Here is a 10,457-nt window from a genome sequence, read left to right on the forward strand (position 1 = left end):
TTGTTTTGCTCAGGGGTCATCCACTCATGTTTGCAGAGCTGTTTCCTTCACGGCTCTTCCATTTTCCCTTTTGTGTGTTGTGTCCTTCAATTGGGAATCCTCCTTCTGACCATGTCCAGGAGTTACTGGGGAAGGTGGCATTTTCAGGAGGCAGAGGACTCAGCATGCTGCAGCTATGTATGGCTGACATGCCATACACTTTTGAAAGAAATTAATAGACAAACTTCACACTCTCCATATCCCCTAAGAATCCCCAACTCAAAATAATGAGCCTTTAAAAGTACAACTTAAAAAAAAAAAAAAAAAAGATATAGAAATACACCAAAGCTTAATGGAGCTGACCAAATGTGCCATTACAGTATACAGTAATACATCTAACAGTTTTCTTCTCAGCTGCAGCACAGAACAAATGGAGTGAAAAGGCAGACAGTAAAAGCAAAAGATAACTCCTTTCCAAGCTTCCTTATGTTCCTCCTTTGCCCCCATACATATGCACTCTAAAGCAGCATTTCCAGTGCTCATGACAGGTTTGCAGGTCTTTAAGCTCACATGTCTGTGGGTCCCAAGCAAGATACCAAGACCCTGGTGCAAAGGACATTGAGATATGTGTCACATTCAGCATTTCAGTGGTACCTGCTCAGCATTTTGACACATCAGTAACCCAATGAGTGCTCTGTTCATGCAGTCTGTGAGCAAGTCCTGGGTCATACCACTGGGGCAGGTCAACTACACCAAGTGCTACAGCTCTGAGCCTCAGCCCAAGGCAAACACACAAATAAAACCTTCACTCCTGTCAGGAACCAGCTCAGCTTTACCAGGTTCAGACATGGTCTTAGGACCTAAAAACAATTGTGCATGGACAGAAGAGAGTTCATCTGTTTAACAGATAAGTTTGTGAAAAGCTTCTTGGCAAACTGTAGGATTGGAGAATGCGCCCAAGAAGACATGGATGTTCTGCTTCACACATCCAGGTGCATTTTTTCTGCCCGTATTCTGATCAAAGCAAAGCCATCTAGGACTGAAAGCCCTATCCCTGTATCAGTGCAGAACTAGGCTTCAGACCTGGGCTGATCACTGATGGTGTAAACAGGCCCTGACTGGCAGGACTAAATGCTGCAAATGCATCACTGAGCAGGTATTCACACACAAATATCTGCCTGGCTTCTGGTCCTGGTCTGCCACGGGTTCAGCTGGCCCCTGGCACCAGCTAAGCACAAACACCATTGCCTGCTCTCTGTCAGTCACACCCAAAGAGAATTTGGCTTGTTTAATCTAGAATAACAAAAGCCAAGAGAACATTTGTCTTCTAAAGATATCAGCTATGTAAACACTGGGGACAAACATCTGCTTAAGTTTAAAATTAACTTTTGATTGGAGACAGGCATAGACTAAGTTCAGCTAAACTTGGATATGCGCATGTGAAACCAGCTTTTTGGTGGGAATTGCAGGCAGCAGTGGAGGGGAAAGAGAGAGGGCAAGAGGAGGACAAAGCTGCGTTAAAGCTGTTTATTTATGGATGGTAGTTAGGAGTGAATCAAGGGCTGTGGAGTTAAAGAAAAAACTAACCCAAACCAACCAAGAACAAAGTGGCAGCCTTCCCTATTGCCCACTGCCAGCCAGCTGCTCTTACCAGTGCTATGTCTGGAAGTGATATCAAAAGTGCAGATTGAGAATAACGAGCTGACTGCAATCTATCATTTTGGGCTGCTGTTTTTCAGATTAAATACTCTCTTAACTGACAAGACAACTAGATCATCCTCATTGTTTTGGAGAATCTGTGGAAGCTTGGAAGTTAGTGAGAGCACTTGATATGGGCACATGGATCTTTTGGCACATGGACCAGACACTGTACTTTTTGAAGTAGACTTAAGATCGGTAACAACATTACTGGACCAGCACAGCTACAAACCTGTCAAGAACCTGAGAAAAGTGTGAGAGATGCTTCCCATTTTAGACTGAAAACAGTGACCCATAAGAGTGCAGGTGGGATATGTCCTAAACAACAAAGAGGGAGAGCTAGAAAGATGGTGTAAATATACCAACAAATTTGAATACATTTTTTTTTTTTTTTTGCCTTTGGTCAGATGATTTGACAGTTTGTAGTATATCTGTGAATGATCAATTGCTTGGAAAGATGTTGCTGACCTCTTACTAGTCCCTCCAAAAAGGAAAGAGGGAGTAACTTCTATAGATGCTAAAGGCTTCCAATGCACCCCAATAATCCACTTTCAGCAGGGATAGAGATCCTCAGTGAAATAAACTGTATTTGGCCTTTCTGCACTAGGAAGATGAACATGCTGTCAGTCCTGCTGACTTCTGTAGTTAACCCAGTGCTTACTAGATGATAGCGGGGTATTTTCCTGAGATATGTTATCATTATGTATGTGTTTGATAGTAAATATTACCCTTGACCGGTTAAAGTGCTCCTGATTCTCTATATAGATCTATCCTGATATTAAACCACCAGGTACTGAAGGTGTTGTGCTTAGACAGAGTGGTATGGAACTCAAATATCTATAAAGAACCCTGATAAATCACAGGCTTTGCAGATAAACCTCTGCCAAATTCTATTCAAATGGCAAAGAGATAATGTGAATATGACTCTAATGAAGGAAGGCTAGAGTTGCCATAATGCATGCAGGTGCAATTGCTCCAAATCTCTCTTAAAATCCATTTTCCTGCCAGTACTCATTCTTCCTTTAAACAGAAGTTAATACTCTGCTGACATTACTGAACTCCATCATGCTCATTATCTGAGGCTAGCATTTAGATCAGGGTTTTGGAGGTGAAAGACCAATTCATTAACTCTATTGTGTCACTCAATGACTTCCTGTAGAGAGATCATAAGTCAGATGGTGGGTGTCACTGCTGGAAGATAAAAGACAGCTATAAAGTAGGAAGACAACTGTTATAATTCGCAAAAAAAAAATGGGAAAAAATTACCCCATAGCCTTTAATTTCTATTCAGAGTTCAGGTTTTAAGTATGTTATTTAGATAAAAGTGCATTTGATGGATTTTTTTTTTTTTTAAATGAGTTTCAAATACAGAATGGAAGAGGTTATTGGCTGGTTATTTCTTTTTGACCTAAAGAGAAGAAATAATATAGGCAACAAATAACACAACAATTTCTGTAAAAATGAATTAAAAATGAGTGGTTTAAAACCAGATGTTTTGAAATGACCATATATACTAACTTGTCTTGGCTCACAGGGAAGAAAAAGAGTGTTTGGAATATTGTTACTTTGCCAAAACGATAATGTTACGAAACTGTTTGAATTTTTGTTAAAGAAAAAAACAGCTGCCAGGGATCAAAATCCATTTATTTGATACAAACAAAAACAAATCCCCACTTCATTTCCTCAAAGTACAGAAAATGCTTATTTTTAGAATGCTCTTTGGATGAAAGAATTTTTAAGACTTTTTTATGGAAAGTAGGTTCCTACTGCTACTGGTTATCAATTGAACATCAAGCTTCTCAGTGTGCACATGAAAAATGCTTTTCATGCTTCTACTTGAGGTTTCCTAAGAAAAATTTCAAGTACAAGCCTTTTCAAGTGTAATTAGCAACTACTTAACATGAAGAAGCAGTGTCAAATAAGGAAAGCTTTTGCCAGAGAGCTTTGCAGCTTCTGTTTGGGTTCCCTCTACCTGTTGCACAACAAAACCGTGGAAGATAGAGTGACTTTTTTCTCCCATTGCAGGGGTGAACCTTTAACAATATAAGTATTTGCAAGGCTTCTCCAGCTTCAAAGCACAGAGAACAAGAGACCATTTTTTAAAAGAGGTTGGGCAGCAGCTTTACAGAAAGCCCTGGGCTCCCTTGGAGCACCCACCTGAAGTGCAGGCCCTCGTAACTGATTGTTATTGGGAGGTGCTTGTTGGGGCTCTCATTTGCTGAAGAAAGAGAAAAGAATCCTTGTAGAACAATGTTGAGATAAAAGCAACTAAACATATATGTTTTAGTACTTTAGTATTTTTCTTCCTTTCCAGGTCTCAAGCTGTCAAAAAAAAACCATGACTTGGGAAGGCCATGCTGGATGTGGCTTTGAGCAACCTGGTCTAGTGGAAGGTGTTCCTCCCTGCCTGTGGAACTAGATGATCTTTAAGGTCTTTTCCAACCCAAACCATTCTATGAGTCTATAAGCTTAAGATCTTGCTCTGTTTCAGATCTATTCAAACCCTCTTATAGAATCATAGAATCATAGAACAGTTAGGGTTGGAAAGGACCTTATTATCCCAACAGCCCTGTAAAACAATGTTGGTTGGTTGTTTTTTTTTCCTCCATTGATTCCTTCATAGAATCATAGAATCATAGAATAATTAGGGTTGGAATGGACCTTAAGATCATCTAGTTCCAACCCCTGTGCCATGGGCAGGGACACCTTATGCTAAATCATATCACCCAAGGACTCGTCCAACCTGGTCTTGAACACTGCCAGCAATGGAGCATTCACAACCTCCCTGGGCAACCTATTCCAGTGCCCCACCACCCTGACAGGAAAGAATTTCCTTCTTCTATCCAACCTAAACTTCCCCTGTTTAAGTTTTAACCTGATACTACTTGTCCTATCACTACAGTCTCTAATGAAGAGTCCCTCCCCAGCATCCCTATAGTCCTCCTTCAGATACTGGAAGGCTGCTATGAGGTCTCCATGCAGCCTTCTCTTCTCCAGGCTGAACAGCCCCAACTTCCTCAGCCTGTCTTCATACGGGAGGTGCTCCAGTCCCCTGATCATCCTCGTGGCCCTTCTCTGGACTTGTTCCAACAGTTCCATGTCCTTTTTATGTTGAGGACACCAGAACTGCACACAATACTCCAGGTGAGGTCTCCAAAGAGCAGAGTAGAGGGGCAGGATCACCTCCTTCGACCTGCTGGTCACGCTCCTTTTGATGCAGCCCAGGATACGCTTGGCTTTCTGGGCTGTGAGCGCACACTGCCTGCCCATGTTCATTTTCTCATCAACCAACGCCCCCAAGTCCTTCTCTGCAGAGCTGCTCTGAATCTCTTCTCTGCCCAACCTGTAGCTGTGCCTGGGATTGCTCCAACCCAGGTGTAGGACCTTGCACTTGTCATGGTTAAACTTCATAAGGTTGGCATCAGCCCACCTCACAAGCGTGTCGAGGTCCCTCTGGATGGCATTCCTTCCCTCCAGAGTATCAACCGAACCACACAGCTTGGTGTCATCAGCAAACTTGCTGAGGGCACACTCAATCCCACTGTCCATGTCAGCGATGAAGATGTTAAACAAGACAGGTCCCAACACCAATCCCTGCGGGACGCCACTCGTTACTGGTCTCAAGCTGGACATTGAGCCATTGACCACAACTCATTGTGTGCGGCCACCCAGCCAGTTCTTTATCCACCGAGTGGTTCATCCATCAAATTGATGTCTCTCCAATTTAGAGACAAAGATGTTGTGTGGGACAGTGTTGAACACTTTGCACAAATCCAGGTAGATGACATCAACTGCTCTACCCCTGTCCATCAGTTCTGTAGCCCCATCATAGAAGGCCACCAAACTGGTCAGGCAGGATTTCCCCTTAGTGAAGCCATGCTGGCTGTCACCAAGCACCTTGTTGATTTTCATGTGCCTTAGCATGCCTTCCAGGAGAATCTGCTCCAAGATTTTGCCAGGCACAGAGGTGAGACTGACTGGTCTGTAGTTCCCTGGGTCATCCATTTTCCCCTTCTCGAAAATGGGGGTTGTATTTCCCTTTTTCCAGTCTTTGGGAACTTCACCTGACTGCCATGATTTCTCAAATATGATGGCCAGCGCAACTTCATTTGCCAGATCCTTCAGGACCCATGGGTGGATCTCATCAGGTCCCATGGACCTGTGCACGTTCAGATTTTTAAGATGGTCTCGAACCAGTTCCTCTCCTACAGTGTTCCAGTTCCTCCCCTTCATCCTCACAGTCCCTGCATCTGCCTTCCAAGACTTGGGTGGTTTGGTCAGAGCCTTTGCCAGTGAAGACCGAGGCAAAGAAGTCATTCAGAACCTCAGCCTTCTCCAAATCCTGTGTAGCCAGCTCTCCCGAGAGCTTCCTGAGGGGACCTACATTCTCCCTAGTCTGTTTTTTATTTGCTATGTACTTGTAGAATCCCTTCCTGTTATCTTTAATACCTCTAGCCAAGTTTAATTCTAACTGGGCCTTAGCTTTCCTAACCTGGTCCCTAGCTTCCTGGACAACATCCCTTTATTCTTCCCATGCCACCTGTCCTTGCTTCCACTTATTATAAGCCTCTTTTTTCATTTGAATTTTCCTCAGCAGCTCCTTATCCATCCAAGGAGGTCTCCTGGCCCTCCTGCTGCACTTCCTTCTGGTTGGGATGCAACGCTCCTGAGCTTGTAGCAGGTGATCCTTGAATATCAACCAACAGTCTTGGGCCCCTCTGCCCTCTAGGGCTGTATCCCATGGAACCTTACTAAGCAGGTTCCTGAAGAGGCCAAAGTCTGCTCTCTTGAAGTCCAGGGCAGTGAGCTTGCTGCACGCCCTTCTCACTGTCCTGAGGATCTCAAATTCGAGCATCTCATGATCGCTGCATCCAAGGCTGCCCTGGAGAGTCACATTTCCAACGAGCCCTTCCCTGTTGGTGAGCATGAGGTCAAGCACGGCTCCTCTATTACTTGCAGAAGGAAGTTGTCGTCCACACAATCGAGGAACCTCCTGGATTGCTTGTGCTGGGCCGTACCGTCCTTCCAACAGATGTCAGGGTGGTTGAAGTCCCCCATGAGAACAAGGGCCTGCGAGCGTGAGGCTTTTCCTATCTGTCTATAGAGTGCTTCATCTGCAGGTTCTCCTTGATCAGGCGGTCTGTAACAGATCCCCACAGTAATGTCTCCCATAGCTATATTCCCTTTAACCCTGACCCACAAACTCTCTGTGGACTGCTCACCTGTCCCCAGACACAGTTCCATACTCTCCAGCCTATCCCTAACATAAAGGGCAACTCCCCCTCCCCGCCTGCCAGGCCTGTCTTTTCTAAAGAGCCTGTAACTTTCCATTCCAACACTTCAGTCATAGGAGCCATCCCACCATGTTTCTGTGATGCCTATTATATCATACACCCGTAGACATGCGCCCATCTCTAATTCCTCTTGTTTGTTCCCCGTGCTATGGGCATTTGTATAGAGGCATCTGAGCCGAGCTCCAAATGAAGCCGGCTCATTGGCTGGAGTGGCTGGGACATCTCTACATTGCTCCGACCATTTATTATAGGTGCTGGCAACTGAGTGGGTGTGCTGGAATAGAATGATGCCCCCTCCCCCAACACATCTAGTTTAAACGATAAAAAGGAGTGCAGTTCCCAAGATACACATGAAAGAAGAAATAAGTTTTCCTTTCATCTAGCTGTTTTGAAACACTACCTTACCTTCTTAATCCTGCTCACACTTCAGCAAACTCCTTTTAGTGCTAAACTATTCTTACCTTAAGTGAGAATCCCCTTCTCGGCTCCTTTAAAGATGAAAGACAGAACCAAAAGGGATCACAGAAAAAAAGGAAATGCTATGGTTGTGTCAATCTCTCTATTATTCATGCAGTTACTTATTGACAAATTTTGTTCCTCTTATTATGTTATCTATCAGCATCCTCTGCTCTATTTTTCATCTGGATTGAGGCACTCTCCACAAAAAACTTCACTACTTTTCATCCATTTTATTCCTTCTGTCCCCCCCTCCTCACACCCTGCAACTGTAGGCTGTGCTCACTTGCACTATTTTCTGCTGTTAACAGAGTGGTTGATTTTTTTTTCCATCGAAGAGCAGCTCTGTAATTGGAGACCTAAGAGTCACTTAATATAAAGATCACTGAGAATCATAAACCATTTTCTTCTTGACCTTTTCTACCAAAACATTAGCTTCTGAGTCAGCCTGCTTTGAAGCTACAGAAGCACTACATATTGTCTTGCTGATTTCTGACTCGAGGCAGTTCTTTTCTTCCATTTCCTCCTTTTTTTAGCATCTGAAGGCTGAAATTTTATAATATGCTATTGTTTTTTTTCTTTTTTTTTTTCTTCTTTTCCAGGAACAAATGTCAGCACATCAAGAGCTCACTGTCTTTAGTGTGTGTCACTTGAGATCACTAGGGAAAAGAATACTTCATATGTCTCCTTATTGAATCATAAACCATGGGTGATACTATGAATATTTTTCACAAAAGTTCTGGGATCAGTCATTTGAGCATCACTTCACTGATAAGCTAAATCCATAAAAACTCTGAACACTGAAGATGGGAGCTAAAAATAAATATTATCCCAGAAACAAAGGGCTATGCAATCAAAACATTGCTCTTGTATGTAAATTTTATGTTTTGTTGCATAGTTTATGCTTTTTTCCTATCAATTATATACCATTTGTAATAAAAATAACTGCACAGTCATATACACATATATTTGAGTTGCTCACCTCTTCTCTGTTTAGATGTCAGTCTTAAATCTTCCACACATGAAATGTCTTCTGCAGCAATTTAATTCTCTCAGACAACTGTATCATAGTTGCTTTTAAGGAAAACAGCTTTTAACTTCTGGGAAAATGGTTCATACCATCTTCCTGGTCTTTGGTTAGCAGGGAGAGGGGTATGTGAAATCACCACAGATACATTTAGCAGTTAGAGACAAAAGCCACTGTAGCTCTCCTACCGCCACACAAATTCACCTTCAGTAGATGCAGAAAGCTATCTCATGATCATATAGCTATGGCTGTGGACAGGGTCCTTCTCCTCATAGCTACAACTTTTATACAGCCTGCAAAATTAAATAGAAGAACTTTGATATTTCCATGATAATCGATAATTCCCTGTACTGCCACCCGGCTAGAGGTGTTCACTGTGATGTTCATAAGCACTCACTGAATTTAATGAACATCTGGGAGGGGTACAGTAAGCAGAAAGACTTCAGCATATCTGTCTGGAAAAGCTAGTGCAGATTTTCCATAACTTTTTTCAGTTTTCCATTCATCAAGTTTATGCCTAATGTGATAAAGAAATTGAATACATTAAACATTTACAACAGGGCTGCTAAATTGCCACCTAGTGGTCTTGTGATGAAGTTAATGTCTCCGGCACCCTGATCTGGGTGAACAAAATACCAGTGTGCTTTTTGTACTTTTGTCAGGACCTCCATAATGGTAATCAGTGACAGTTCGCCCGTGATGTGGCCACAGTGGAGGGGCAGGAGAGCACAGCTTCCAAGCAAAACAGGACTGTTGGGACTGCTGGGGTGCTGGGGGCAGCTTGTGCAGGACTTAGGACACCAAAGGGGAATTCTAGGCCAACCAACCAGCCTGTGTGCAGGGTGAAAAATGCTACCAGGTCTATCCTCTGTACTACTTGTATAATTTTCCTTTTTAACAACCCCTTCCCCCCCCCCAAAAAAAAAAAAAAAGTAAACATTTGATATGAAAGGAAATAAAAGATTTTCTGACTGTTGGTAATGAGTAAAAAGTTAGGGGTTTTGTCCTTTCAAGGCTCAACCAGCTCCAGTGTAGGAAGCACTTTGCTTTCTCCCACCTTCTAGTCTCACCCCACCTGAGCCATATGCTCATCAGCATGTGCTGTTTACACAGAGCCAAGCAGATGGGAAACAATGAAGAAACACAAGTAGAACAATAAGTTTTGCAGTTCTGCTTTTGCGGTTAGTCACGTAGGTCTGCCCAGAAGCTACTATAAGACGCTAAAAATAATTTTCAGTGTGATGAGCTGCACAAGCAAAGTCTTCAGGGATTTACGTGCCCTGAATCATTTCACCAATAATCAGCTTGGTGTGCACCGGATTGTCTGTTGGCAAACGTGATGCTCGCAAGAGGTGGAAACAGCAGAGGCCTTGTGTTAGGAAGCAGTCCTGGAGCGGGGGCTGCAAGCTAAATCTCTGGGAGGATGCATCAGCTGTGTCAGAGATAAGTCAGCGATAAGTCAGTCCACAACAGCAGAATCCAAATGATTCATCTTCCTCCTCCATCCTGTCACCTGCTGAGACAGAGTGCACCTTAGCAGCTAAAGAAGAAATATCAGCCCTGGGAGACAGACTGAGTACCTGTATTGTACCTTCAGAGAGGTTCTGGATAGTTTAAAGTGTCACACGAGTATGGCATTGGTCTAAAAATGCTGCATAATCTGAGAGCTTAACCCTGGCCAAAACGCATCCCCTTGCTGGGTCCTACATCAAGGTATTGGCACTTCTTAACTCTCCCTACCTCTCATAACGAACTGAAGGCCCTGTAAGTGAGGGTCATCACTCCCACAGAATACAAAGTGAGACAGGTCAGGAAAACTAGATAAGGAAGAGAAAAATAGGGCAGGATGAGGGACAGGACTTGCACAGTAATAAAAATATTAAATTGGTAACAGTCTTCCTACATTTGTGACTAGGTTTTGTGACTAAAGTACAACTCACCATATATAGTATCATATATGGTTCTCTTTTTTAATTTCCTATCACTTTTGGCCTTTTTGAGCT

The 10,457-nt window shown here is 43.1% G+C and overlaps 1 long non-coding RNA gene across 1 annotated transcript; it reads right to left on the reverse strand.

The window, feature by feature from the left end:
* Positions 1–309: 309 nt before the first annotated feature.
* LOC134171312 (uncharacterized) lies at positions 310–8,288 on the reverse strand. The gene is made up of 2 exons (XR_009967588.1): positions 7,433–8,288; positions 310–3,895 (listed from the first exon to the last, which is right to left on the reverse strand). It is a non-coding gene; the product is annotated as an uncharacterized LOC134171312 (long non-coding RNA).
* Between the last annotated feature and the right edge of the window lie 2,169 nt (positions 8,289–10,457).

The sequence above is a fragment of the Pezoporus occidentalis genome, unplaced genomic scaffold, assembly GCF_034315485.1.
Source record: "Pezoporus occidentalis ecotype Australia unplaced genomic scaffold, CSIRO_AGI_Poc_V1 ctg4, whole genome shotgun sequence".
Taxonomy (NCBI): domain Eukaryota; kingdom Metazoa; phylum Chordata; class Aves; order Psittaciformes; family Psittacidae; genus Pezoporus; species Pezoporus occidentalis.